Source organism: Adiantum capillus-veneris, chromosome 17, assembly GCF_014529385.1.
Source record: "Adiantum capillus-veneris isolate H3 chromosome 17, ASM1452938v2, whole genome shotgun sequence".
NCBI lineage: Eukaryota > Viridiplantae > Streptophyta > Polypodiopsida > Polypodiales > Pteridaceae > Adiantum > Adiantum capillus-veneris.
In genome coordinates this window covers 25,414,124-25,427,391 of record NC_140947.1, presented here as the reverse complement: position 1 = coordinate 25,427,391, position 13,268 = coordinate 25,414,124, and the positions used below count along the sequence as shown (strand labels likewise).

Genomic DNA, 13,268 nt, shown 5'->3' with positions numbered 1-13,268 from the left:
TCCGAGCAGTTCGAGCCCACTTTAGACAGTGGAGACACGGTTTTGACCCGACTTCGGATGTTTTGGTAGAAGAGGCAGACCTTCCCATCTCAGTCTGCTTTCCTGGTTTGAGGAGGAAATACCTACCACTTTTGTCCAGGATAGCCTAAGAGATTGGGATAGCCCTGGAGACACCTCACACGGCAACCTCAGTTGTTGCCAAGGCAGCCGGCATTCCCTCAGTACGAGTTCTGGTTAGGGACACGCACACTCTCCCAAAGGTCATACTACTTCCTCGGGTAGGTGGGGGTTGGTTCAAACAGAGCGTGGAGTATTTGGGCCTCCCGAAAAGTGTTTCATTTGTCAATAGATGGGCCATCTTGCAAAGGCCTGTCCACAGAGGAGACCCCGACCTACTCCACAGGCCCAGCCCCAGCCTTCAAGGGTTGGCCAACAGCAGCAGGCATAGCCACAGAGTGCACAGGCAGAGCCAGCCTCTGAGCCTAGGGCTCAAGCGGAGGAGGGCTGGCAGCAAGTTAGTGGCCGACATCGGCAGGTGCCACCGTGCCAGCCTCGCACTCACATTGGTCCTCAAGCTCCTGCCCAACAGCAATGAGTTCCCATGGGGAACGATTTCCACCCTCTACAGCAGGACGAGGTCCCTGCTCTAGCCTCCACCTCAGCCTCACCTTCGACAAACCCCCCTCCCCCCCCGAGTTCCCCCCCTCTGCCGCCTCGCCCCCTCCTCCTTCTCCCGGTGCCTCTACATCTCGCCCTTCCACCTTTGCTGCTCCCCCTCGCCCTCCCTCTCCCCCTTCTCCCCCACCTCCTCCTGCTCCAGTCCCGCAGCCGTCCCAGGGGGGAGGGCCTTCCTCAACTGCTAGGAGATCTCTTGGCAGCACCTTTCCCACGAGTCGCTCAGCGAGAGAGGGACAGCCTTTCTTGCGACCACCTCTTATGGTGCAGACGTCTCCCTTTGCAGCAGTTCCTCGAGGTCTGACGAGCTTCGACATTCGCCGCCGTTGGGATTTCTTTTCCTACGACTTTACACGCTTTCTCGACGACCCCTCACCAGACCTTGAGGCTGCCTGCTTCAGAGTTCATGTACTCTTCCTTGCAACTAGGGGGATAGAGGCCTTGGACTCGATGGTTTGCTTCTCTTTTCCTCTATGCGGCAGGGACCAGGCTGAGTGGACTATAGACTCAATTTTGGAGTGGCTTCAGACACAGGCCCTAGAGTTTTCTCACCACATGGGAGACCTAGGGGTTACAGACTTGCTTCAGACTCTTTGGCCATTGGCCAAGTTTGTTGTGACACCTCCAGATGCAGCAGGATGTAGACACATTGTGGTTCACTTTTTTGCTGACACGCAGAGCCCGCCATGAGATGTACACATACATGAGGACTCCTGGACAGAGGAGGTAGCTTTACGCACGGCTCGGTCTACTTGGGCCTGGGCTAGGCAGTCTCTGTAGTCACGCCTATCTCGAGGACGTTCGGATGTGGATTACTCCCCATCCAAGCCTGCCTCGAAGATAGCACGGTTAGCTGCTGCGACAGCATCAATTCTCTCGCTCCCCATGAGGATCATCTCATGGAATGTGCAGGGACTAGGTGGGCCCCAATTTCAGCGTTTGCGTCAGGAGCTTCAGTGATGCCTTGTGGGAGGAGAGATTGACATTCTTATGCTACAGTGGCACCATTTGTGTGAGAGCCGCATTAGACGTTGTGGTCAGCTTTTGCGTGGACGATCTGAGGCTTTTTGGTCAGTTGCATTTGGACCTGGAGGCATCCAGGGTGGGGTATGTATGACTATTGCGGATTCTTTGCAACAGGCCATTGTGGGCAGAGAGATTATTGTGCCATGCAGGGCTCAGTAGAGCATCATGCAGGTTCAGGGTTGTCTCGTGGACTTCCTGAACATCTATGCGCCCAATGTGGCGAGTGCACGTGCAGAGTTTTGGTCTCAAATTGTTGAGTCTCTACCGCATGCAGAGCAATGGTGTGGGTGACTTCAACATGTTGGAGGAACCCTCTGAGACAGGATTGGGGGTAGCCATACTACTGTGCATAGAGTTGAGCAAGCAGCTTGGGAGAGGTTTTGTTTGACTCTGCGGGTTTCAGATGTGTGGCAGCATTCTAGTTTTGTGAGACCCCTAGACAGTCTGACTCTCTCTCGTTCGGACCGCAGAGTGGGGAGCGTGAATCTATCTCGGATAGATCGCTTCTAAACTAGTGACCACTTCTGTGACTTGGGTGGGACACTCTTTGGACAGAGAGCGTAGACATGCAGGGTTCTCTTGCTGACAGCGTGGCCTCAGGACTTGCTCAGCTTAGTCGACTCTTTCTTCAGGAGTCGTCGGCTCGCCTAGCTGCAACGAGAGAGGAGCAGCGTTTTCGACGGGGCGTTGCTTCCTTACAGAGGATGCAAGAGCAGCATCTAGATAGTCCCTGGTTGGAGGAGCAGTTATTACGGTAGCCTAATCGACTGACTACTCACAAACTTAGCGAGCGAAAATAAGCACTTTTGCCAAAGAGGAAGAGGTGAGAGAAAGGGAGAGCCAAAATGTGGAAGAGAGGAGGGAAAGGGGGAATTTTACAAAGAGGTTCATTGACGACGCTTTTGGAGTTTGGGATGGCCCCCCCTCTAGCCTCAACAAGCTCCTCCTTGAGTACGGGCATCCTCTCCAAGAGCACATTAAGATCACTCCCTTCATCTCCTCACATGAAGCTTTTATTCTAGACATACACTTCTTCAAAGGACCCTCTTTTCTCTCTAGAGAGATTTTTGACACACTGCCACCAAAAGCCTCTTACCTCGTACAACTACATACCGTGGCAGTCTTGGCACCCTACCCACCAGAAAATCGCCTTTATTTTAGCAGAGCTCAAGAGATATATCATTAGAGAAAGCTTGCTAGAGGGTTTTATCTCTATTCGCAACCTCTTCTTCTCCCGACTTAGGGCGAAAGGCTACCCTCCACCGCTCTTGAAGGTTTGTTTCCTCTATGTTACCTATGCTTCCAGGCCCTCTATCCTTGTTAAAGGTAACCACAAGATTGCCCCGCCTTCTATTGTAAAAATCCCTTTTTCACCATTTACCCACCAACTCAGTTTAGCCCACTCCATCAACCAACCTCTCTCGATGTTAGGTGCAGCGGAATGAATGTTTGCGCTTTGCTCAAGATGAGTGCTCAGAACTGTGCTCAAGGTTCCTTTTGTTCTTATGGTAGGTAGAGCCTTCCGTTCTTAATGAGAGAGTGCTATGATCGCAAACAAGTGAATGGACACTGTGCGTGCAAGTGTGTGAGACTAAGAGATAGAGAGAGAAGAGAAATATGACACCAGAGACGTTGTAAAACCCTCCTCCGAAGGCCCCACTCTCGTTGGCGAAAGTGGTCTACTTATGGTTGCACAAACTGGTACAAATGGAATGCATGAGACTGATGCAATTCTAGGCTATGTCGGCGATGACGACGGGGATGACGAAGTCAACCTAATGGCTGAAATCTGCAAACTTCCTACTGCTGTCCAAATACACTATGGCTGAAATCTGCGACTGAGCCAAAAATACTGATTTTGGGCCTGTTTTCTGTGGGTCTTTGTCGCTGAAAATCTGCAGGTTTAGGGCTGAAAACTGAGGTTTCTTAAGGCTGAAAACTGATGGTCTTTCCGGGCTGATCTTGACGGTCTTTAATGATGAAAAACGCTGCATGCTGAATCTGCAAAGGGCTGAAATTGGGACCAAAAACGCTAGAGGCTGAAGTTCCCAAAAATGCTAGGCTGAGGTTTTCTGTTGGCGAGGATGCTGATGCAAAAAAGCTATCTGCTGGGATCTTCTGGCGATGAAGGCTGATGCAAAACGCTAGTGTCTAAACTTGCTGGCGATGGTGTAGATCTTGAAAAACGCTGGGCAATGGCTGATGCAAAAATACTAGCATGGGGGTTCTTGCTTGGAGGGGGAAACCGCCAAGGTCCTGTTGAGAAGTTGCCTGCTGAGCTTGGCTCCTGTTGCCTCTTCTGCCATATAGTGCTTATATACAAACTTACTCAATCTGCCCTACCTACTTTCCAACAAAAGTCACTTAAAAATAATAAGTGAAAAATGTCAAAAATAGGTAAAATAGGCTAAATGCATTGGAAAATTCCCCTGAAGAATTCTGATGGATTCTGATGGGAATGCTTATGATCATGTTGTGTGCAACCAGAGGATATGCATCTACACTAAGTGACTGGGCATGCACGGTCTACGAATAGACTCACAAAAGTGCCAGATCACTTCTAATCTAGATTGACTGGACTAACTGAACCATGTTATGCTGTAGCTTGTCCACGGACACATAGGGTTGGATGTGTCACGTGACATCCCCTCCTTTTCAAAGCGAGGTACGGGTACCGCACTGTATGGCATCAATGGAGATCGCCAATAGCTTCCGGAATCCTGGAAGGGACTCTTCGCCGGCCCACTCTGACGTGTGGGTCGTGCAGTACTTGAACTTCATAAAGGTCTGCAACGCTTGCTTCTTTGGGCCACGCCGAAAGCAACAAAAATTCTTCTGTGGCTCCTTCAATGCTTCAACTTCGTCTATAGTCATGCTTCTTTCTTCTTCAAGAATCTCCATGGCTGAAAATTCATGAAACCACTTCCAACGCAAAAACATGAACATACCTATTCCATGTAAAGTGACTAGAAAAAATCTTGTCTTCCTAAAAGACTGTGCATGCAATGTAGATGAACAAATAGACGGAGTGCCAAACCGTTCATCACACACACGCAAACAATGAGATTGGATCTTTCTCTTCTGATCTAATTCAATCAACTGTGGCAATTCACAACGGAAATGCCCATGCTTGGTGCTCATACTTTCATGTGCTCTTTCTACAACTATGTCATGCCAAGGAAGAGACAGGAAATGTGACTTCCTTGAATGCATACTTTTCAGCTTTTCATGAAAATTCCGCATACATTCGTGCTCATCCATGAGTGAAACGTGCTCAACGTACAATATGTCATGCCTAGGAGAAGCTATCACATAAAGACGCTGACTAAAATACAGGAAACGATCACGAATGAAACACTCGAACAATACGTGCGTATCAATCATGCAAACACATAATACTTCCTGTGAGGGTTCTTCGGACCTAGGCTCCAGAGCCAAGATCGGTTCTTCCTGAGGGGGTTCTTTGGACCTAGGCTCGAGAGCCAAGATCGATCCTTCGTGATTGATCGAATCTGCAACGAGGTTAGCTTCGCTAGAAAAAGAATCAACTAACACATCATCCTTGTGAACAAGCACATCATCTTCATGCAACTCATCATGCTTGTGAGAAATCACATCTTGATCATACAAATCATCATGCTTGTGAGAAATCACATCTTGATCATGCAAATCATCATGCTTGTCATTGTCATCCAAATCATCATGCTCATCATTATCATTCAAATCATCATGCTTATTATTATGCAAATCCTGTGTGTCATGCTTTGGAGAAGAAGAGACTGAGAGAGTCTCCTTTTTCCGAATCTCGTGCATCTGTGCCTGAACTGGAGAAAAGAGTCGCAAGAACTCTCTTATGTATTGGTCGCTCTTTCCTTTGACGGCTGCTGCCATTCTTTCTTGGTGTCTGCGCTCCATTTCTGCTTTTCTTTCTGCATATTTGCGTTCCATTTCTGCCATTCTTTCTGAGTGTCCGCGGTCCATTTCTGCCATTCTTTCTGCATTTCTTGCTTCACGTTCTAACTTCCTTTTCATAAACATCTGGTCCAAGGCCTCCATAGGCGTCAGCGCAATACTTGACGTAGATGGGGAAGGGGGAGGGTCGGAAAAACCTCCTGGTGGGGAAAATTCTTCTTTGCCTCTCTCATGCTCATCACCTCCGAGCGAAGTATCCATTCCGCTTTGAGTGATGACCATTCTGAAGTCGTGGGTTCTTGTGGACTTGGGTTCTTAAGTTCACGAGGAACTTGGGTTCTTATGGGTCTTGGGTTCTTGAATTCTTGAGGGTCTTGAGGTTCTTGAGGTTTTCTTTCACTTGCAATCTGTGTTAGAGAAGGATCGTCTCTTCACACGAGGTCTGCTCTTTTCTGCGGGCGCACCCCTTGGCGGCCTTGCGCTCACACCAAGGTTGTTTTTTCCCACCTCACGTCGATTGGCCGGCCGCTAAGTGCACGGTCCGCTCTCAATGAGTGAAAAGAGGCACAAGGGAAGGCTGGACAAGCCCTTCTTTCCTAGGATTCCTGTCACTCTTCAAAAACACGATTAGGAATCGACACGCCCAAGTGAACTTGGGTTCGTGCGACCTCAACAAGCAAAAAAAATTCTTGTGATTCTTATGGTTCTTTCCTTGAGTGATACATAACACTGCCAAAGCTCTGATACCAATGTTAGGTGCAGCGGAATGAATGTTTGTGCTTTGCTCAAGATGAGTGCTCCGAACTGTGCTCAAGGTTCCTTTAGTTCTTATGGAAGGTAGAGCCTTCCGTTCTTAATGAGAGAGTGCTATGATCACAAACAAGTGAATGGACACTGTGCGTGCAAGTGTGTGAGACTGAGAGATAGAGAGAGAAGAGAAATACAACACCAGAGACATAAAACCCTCCTCCGAAGGCCCCACTCTCGTCGGCGAGAGTGGTCTACTTATGATTGCACAAACTGGTACAAATGGAATGCATGAGACTGATGCAAGTCTAGGCTATGTCGACGATGACGACGGGGATGACGAAGTCGACCTAATGGCTGAAATCTGCAAACTCCCTACTGCTGTCCAAAAACGCTATGGCTGAAATCTGCAAACTCCCTACTGCTGTCCAAAAACGCTATGGCTGAAATCTGCGATTGAGCCAAAAGCACTGATTTTGAGGCTGTTTTCTGTGGGTCTTTGTCGCTGAAAATCTGCAGGTTTAGGGCTGAAAACTGAGGTTTCTTAAGGCTGAAAACTGATGGTCTTTCCGGGCTGAATCTGCTACTTCTTTAGGGGCTGATCTTGACGGTCTTTAATGATGAAAAACGCTGCATGCTGAATCTGCAAAGGGCTGAAATTGGGACCAAAAACGCTAAAGGCTGAAGTTCCCAAAAACGCTAGGCTGAGGTTTTCTGTTGGCGAGGATGCTGATGCAAAAACGCTATCTGCTGGGATCTTCTGGCGATGAAGGCTGATGCAAAACGCTAGTGTGTGAACTTGCTGGCGATGGTGTAGATCTTGAAAAATGCTAGCATGGGGGTTCTTGCTTGGAGGGGGAAACTGCAAAGGTCCTGTTGAGAAGTTGCCTGCTGAGCTTGGCTCCTGTTGCCTCTTCTGCCATATAGTGCTTATATACAAACTTACTCAATCTGCCCTACCTACTTTCCAACAAAAGTCACTTAAAAATAATAAGTGAAAATGTCAAAAATAGGTAAAATAGGCCAAATGCACTGGAAAAATCCCTTGAAGGATTCTGATGGGAATGCTTATGATCATGTTGTGTGCAACCAGAGGATATGCATCTACACTAAGTGAGTGGGCATGAACGGTCTACGAATAGACTCACAAAAGTGCCAGATCACTTCTAATCTAAACTGGCTGGACTAACTGAACCATGTTATGTTGTAGCTTGTCCACGGACACATAGGGTTGGATGTGTCACGTGACATTCGAAGCATTTGGAGAACTACTCCGAACTCCCCTCTTTTTCCAAACCCAGTATTTGTTGGTTGAATGTACCCAACCTTGGCAACCTTCTCACTAGTAAGAGCCCTTCTCCCCCTTCGCCCTTTCCCCCTCCTACTTCTCCCTTTTCTTAGCTTTTGTCCCTTGTCCCTAGTCTAAAGGTGCAAACCATGTGAATTCCTTCATCCCCCCCCCCCTCTCTCCCTTTCCTCCATTAATTTGGGTCAAAGTCTCCATCTCTTTGTACCCCCTTGTAATTTGCACTCTTTAAACCTCCCCTTTTCCTCCTTGTCCTACCCCATTAAAGAGTTAATTCTTCCCTATTGAAGAGGCCTCCTTCTCTTTATACTCTGTACTTGCTTCCTTGGGAAACCCTTCACCCCCCTCTCCGCTGGATACCTATTTAAACCCTCCTACACCTCTTGTATGGGTTACACCACTGATGAGCTTATTGCCAAACGCGTTTGGTATTAACCTCTTTGCAAAATTCCCCCCTTTCCCTCCTCCCTCCCACATTTTGGCTCTCCCTTTCTCTCACCTCTTCCTCTTTTGGCAAAAGTGCTACCGTAATAGCCTTTCTTGCGACCCCCCTTTATGGTGCAGACGTCTCCCTTTGCAGCAGTTCCTCGAGGTTTGACGAGCTTCGACATTCGCCGCCGTTGGGATTTCTTTTCCTACGACTTTACACGCTTTCTCGGCGACCCCTCACCAAACCTTGAGGCTGCCTGCTTTAGAGTTCACTCCTTGCAGCTAGGGGGATAGAGGCCTTGGACTCGGTGGTTGGCTTCTCTTTTCCTCTATGCGGCAGGGACCAGGCAGAGTGGACTATAGACTCAGTTTTGGAGTGGCTTCAGACACAGGCCCTAGAGTTTTCTCACCACATGAGAGACCTAGGGGTTACAGACTTGCTTCAGACTCTTTGGCCATTGGCCAAGTTTATTGTGACACCTCCCGACACAGCAGGATGTAGACACATTGTGGTTCACTTTTTTGCTGACACAAAGCCCGCCATGCTATGTACACATACATGAGGACTCCTGGACAGAGGAGGTAGCTTTACGCACGGCTCGGTCTACTTGGGCCTCGGCTAGGCAGTCTCTGCAGTCACGCCTATCTCGAGGACGTTCGGATGCGGATTACTCCCTATCCAAGCCTGCCTCGAAGATAGCACGGTTAGCTGCTGCGGCAGCATCAATTCTCTCGCTCCCCATGAGGATCGTCTCATGGAATGTGCAGGGACTAGGTGGGCCCCAATTTCAACGTCTGCGTTAGGAGCTTCAGCGATGCCTTGTGGGAGGAGAGATTGACATTCTTATGCTATAGGAGCACCATTTGTGTGAGAGCCGCATTAGACGTTGTGGTCAGCTTTTGCGTGGGCGATCTGAGACTTTTTGGTTAGCTGCATCTGGACCTGGAGGCATCCAGGGCGGGGTATGTATGACTATTGCGGATTCTTTGCAGCATGCCTGTTGCTAATTGGACTATTTTCTTATTTTTAATGATTAAATCTCTTTTTTAGGATATTTTATTATGTGCACTAAGAACTGTTAAAAGATTGTAGCTACAGGAACTGCCATCAAGAACGGACAACTCTGATGTGTCATTTGATGGGTGACGGTAAACATCGTGAAGGAGTTTCCGTAAGGAGTGCCCCTGATGCGTCACATGATGGGTGACGGGTGCATCAGTAAGGGGGCATCCCGTAGGCTAAGGAGGAAATCCGAACTGAGTAAGAAAATACGCGTAAGAACGCAAGCACAAGAATAAAGATGGGTTCAATGACGCTTCTTACGAAAAGCAGGAACGGTCGCGGGAGGACAGATGTTTTCTCGCGAGGAGTCTGTGTCTGCATTGCGTCTGTGTCGTGTCCTACACCCGGGGACGCCTGGAATGTGTCTATGTAGCATTGTTTTCATTGACTAAGTGAGTTTTTAAAGTTTGAACAGGTTCACACTTTATTTTATTAAAGTGGCCGGTCACTTTTAAGTGACCGGGCCTTTATTAATAAAATAAAGCAAGTACTTCAAAAAAAGCCAGAGCTAAAACCTACGCAGGGGGGCTGAATTGCGATCTCTTCTCTCTCCTCTCTCTTTTTAAAAAAAACGTGATTTTCTCTCTCCTCTCTCTAGGAGCGCCAAGCTCTGCTTTTGGACCCCTATTCCTGCCGGGTGTCAGACCCTATAAAAAGGGTAGCCAGCGTTTTGGAGAAGCCGGAAGCAGCAGGAAGTGCAAGCGCTGGGATTCTGGAGCAAAGACTGGCGACGGAATTTGCAAGTGCTCGCGTGACGACTGAGTACGGAGGTTGATTCTCCGAGCAAGGAGCGACAGGTATAAGGTGTTGATACGCATTGAGAGTTGCTGCTTTGTGTGGTTTGTTTTGCAGGAATCTCCCGTCTCACGGGAAGGCCCTTCACGGGAAGTACGGCTTCACGCCTAAGTCCTTTACGGGAAAGTACGGCTTCGCGCCTAAGTCCTTTACGGGAAAGTACGGCTTCGTGCCTAAGTCCCTCACGGGAAGGTACGGCCTTGTGCCCAATCCCTTTACGGGAAAGCACGACCTTCGGGTCTAGGGCTACAGAACGGAGGGGTTTCCTCGGGTTCTCGTGCTTGTATAAGAATTCTCCCTGAATAAAAGAATACTCTTAACGGGGGGGGGACCAGCCCATCTTCTGGTCCCCAATATTGTGTCAATCTTCTCCCTTCTCTCATGTTTTCAAAGAATTATAATTTTCAGATTTTCTAAGTGCTCGTGTACGCTCCCGTTTTGTGACAATGCCATTGTGGGCAGAGGGATTATTGTGCCAGGCAAGGCTCAGTGGAGCATCATACAGGTTCAGGGTTGTCTCGTGGGCTTCCTTAACATCTATGCGCCCAATGTGGCGAGTGCACGTGCAAAGTTTTGGTCTCAAATTGTTGAGTCTCTGCCACATGCAGAGCAATGGTGTGGATGACTTCAACATGTTGGAGGAACCCTCTAAGACAGGACTGGGGGTAGCCATACTACTGTGCATAGAGTTGAGCAAGCAGCTTGGGAGAGGTTTTGTTTGACTCTGCGGGTTTTAGATGTGTGGTAGCATTCTAGTTTTGTGAGGCCCCCAAACAGTCTGGCTTTCTCTCGTTCGGACCGCAGAGTGGGGGGCGTGAATCTATCTCGGATAAATTGCTTCTACATTAGTGACCACTTCTATGACTTGGGTGGGACAGTTGGCATTCTGGCAAGGACGTCCTTTTCGGACCATGCTCCAGTGATCCTTACAGTGACCGATAGGCAGAGGAGTGGGAGCACAATGCTTCGCATCCCAGAGAGGGTCTTGCTAGACTCAGCGCTTAGAGAGCCAGTGGAGGCTCTTTGGACAGAGCGTAGACATGCAGGGGTCTCCTGCTGACAGCGTGGCCTCAGGACTTGCTCAGCTTAGTCGACTCTTTCTTCAGGAGTCGTCGGCTCGCCTAGCTGCAACGAGAGAGGAGGAGCAGCGTTTTCGACGGGGCGTTGCTTCCTTACAGAGGATGCAAGAGCAACGTCCAGACATTCCTTGGTTGGAGGAGCAGTTACAACAGGCTCGCCAGGAGCTTGTCAGCACAGAGGAGAGACGCCATGAGTTTGCTTTCCATCGACACACATCTCAGTGGAGTCAAGTGGGTGACAGAGTGACAGCCGCCTTCTTTGAGGCAGTGGGACCTCGGCATACGCATGCCAAGGTTAGTCAGTTGAGGAGGTCCGACGGGTCAATTGCGTCAGAGCCAAAGGACATGCGTGCAGTTGCCACTGACTTCTACCGTGATTTACTGTCTAAGGAGCCTCAGTCAAAGCGACAGGATGCATGCAGAGAGCAGGTGTGGGCACACATGCCTTGTCTTGTGGCTGAGGAAATGCGCCAGAGGCTTGAGCTGCCTCTTCAGCTAGAGGAGTTGCATACGGCTCTGAGAGCACTCCCCCTTGGTAGTTGTCCAGGTGAGGATGGCTTAACTCTCAGTTTTTTCTTGGAGTACTGGGACTTGCTTGGCTCAGATCTTTGCAATGCTTTTCAGTACATCCTTCACACACGAGAGATGCCTGACAGCATGAGTGAGGGCCTGATCTACCTCATTCCCAAGGAGGTGGCTCCTTGGATGAGATTCGGCAATGGCGCCCCATCCCCATCCTCAACTCAACCTACAAAATTCTTGCCAAGGCTCTAAGTTTGAGGATTCAGCCACTGCTAGAGAGCATACATGGGACTCAGACAGGTTTTGTCAAGGAGCGTAGAATCCTTGACAACATCTTTACTTTTTGGGAGGCTTCTGCCCTCGCGTGGCACCGTGGTGAGGATCTGGTGATTCTTCTTCTCGATTTTGAGAAGGCCTACGACAGAGTTGACTGGGACATTTTGGAGGGCACTCTACGCAGGATGGGCTTCTCAGATGCTTGGATGAGAGGGATGTTAGCTTTGTATAGACGGGCACACAGTCAGGTACTTCTGTCAGGAGGTAGAGGTGATCGTTTCATGCTCATGCGTTCGGTCAGATAGAGGTGCCCTCTTGCCCCCCCTCCTCTTTCTGTTCTATGCTGAGGCGATGAGCAGGTTTTTGGTTTCACAGCAGGTTGGTTTACGTGGTTTAGCGCTCCCTATTCGGGGAGATGAGTTACTGGACGCTGAGTTTGTAGACGACTCAGCCTTGTACTTGGATGGCCAAGAGGCCAACCTTCATAGGTGTGAGCAGGCTCTTGAGACTTTTTTTTTTTTCCGAGAAAAAGATCATTCTATTAGTTAATGAAAGCTGCCCATAGGGCTACAACCACCTCTGCAAGAGAGGGCTACAACAAACATGATGGGGAGACTCTCCGAATGAAAGAACAACATATATACAATGAGACTAAATCAAGGGATGGGAGGAGGGAAGAGCCACACAGGTGGTCGGTAGTGCCATCTGAGCACACCCTGGACAATGGTATAGAAAGGCCCAGGGCGCCAGAGTCGAAGGAAAGCCTCGCGGCGCTCCCAGCATGCGGTCGGAGCTGCCTTGTAGTCCCTCAAGCTGTGACACCAAAAAATCTGCTCATCGCCTCCGCATAGAACAGAAAGAGAAAGGGGGCAAGAGGACAACCCTGTCTGACCGAGCGTGTGAGCATGAAGCGCTCACCTCTCCTCCCTGCCAAAAGCACCTGACTGTGAGCCTGTCTGTACAAAGCTAACACCCCTCTGATCCAAGCATCTGAGAAGCCCATCTTGCTGAGAGTGCCCTCTAGAAAGTCCCAGTCAACTCGGTCGTATGCCTTCTCAAAATCGAGAAGAAGAATCACAAGGTCCTCACCACGGAGCCGTGCCAAGGCAGAAGGCTCCCAGAAAGTAAAGATGTTGTCAAGGATACTGCATTCCTTGACAAAACCTGTCTGAGTCCCATGTATAAGGCTCTCTAAAAGTGGCTGAATCCTCAAACTCAGAGCCTTGGCAAGAATTTTGTAGGCTGAGTTGAGGATGGTGATGGGGCGCCACTGTCGAATCTCATCCAAGGAGCCACTCTCCTTGGGAATGAGGTAGATCAGGCCCTCACTCATGCTGTCAGGCATCACTCCTGTGTGCAAAATGTACTGAAAAGCACTACAAAGATCTGGGCCAAGCAGGTCCCAGTACTCCAAGAAAAAGCTGGGAGTCAACCCATC

General features: G+C 49.2%; 1 protein-coding gene across 1 annotated transcript in view; it reads right to left on the bottom strand.

Moving 5' to 3' along the window:
- LOC147436940 (uncharacterized) overlaps positions 1-13,268 on the bottom strand; it is an 82,979-nt gene that overhangs the window by 24,127 nt on the left and 45,584 nt on the right. The window lies entirely within an intron of this gene.